Below are 264 nucleotides of genomic sequence, written 5' to 3'. Positions count from 1 at the left end.
CTGCCGGGGAGGAGCCTGGGGGTGGGCGGCGGGGCCCCCCCCCCGGGGAGGGTCGGTGTGTCCCGGGAGGGCGCGGGCAGGACGGGCCCCACCGGAGGGTGTGCGGTGGGGGAGGCCCGGGGGGGGCGGTGGGGTGTGCTGGGGTGGGCAGGGGTGACGGTGGGAGATGGGTTCCCGGGGTCTCTTTGGCCAGGAGGACGCTTTCCTCCTGCTGTGGTTCAACCATGGCTCCTCTGCCAGGCTCTAACTTCCCCCCCCCCCCCC

The sequence above is a fragment of the Calidris pugnax genome, unplaced genomic scaffold, assembly GCF_001431845.1.
Source record: "Calidris pugnax isolate Ruff unplaced genomic scaffold, ASM143184v1 scaffold294, whole genome shotgun sequence".
Taxonomy (NCBI): domain Eukaryota; kingdom Metazoa; phylum Chordata; class Aves; order Charadriiformes; family Scolopacidae; genus Calidris; species Calidris pugnax.
Note: the sequence above shows the minus strand (reverse complement) of the source record.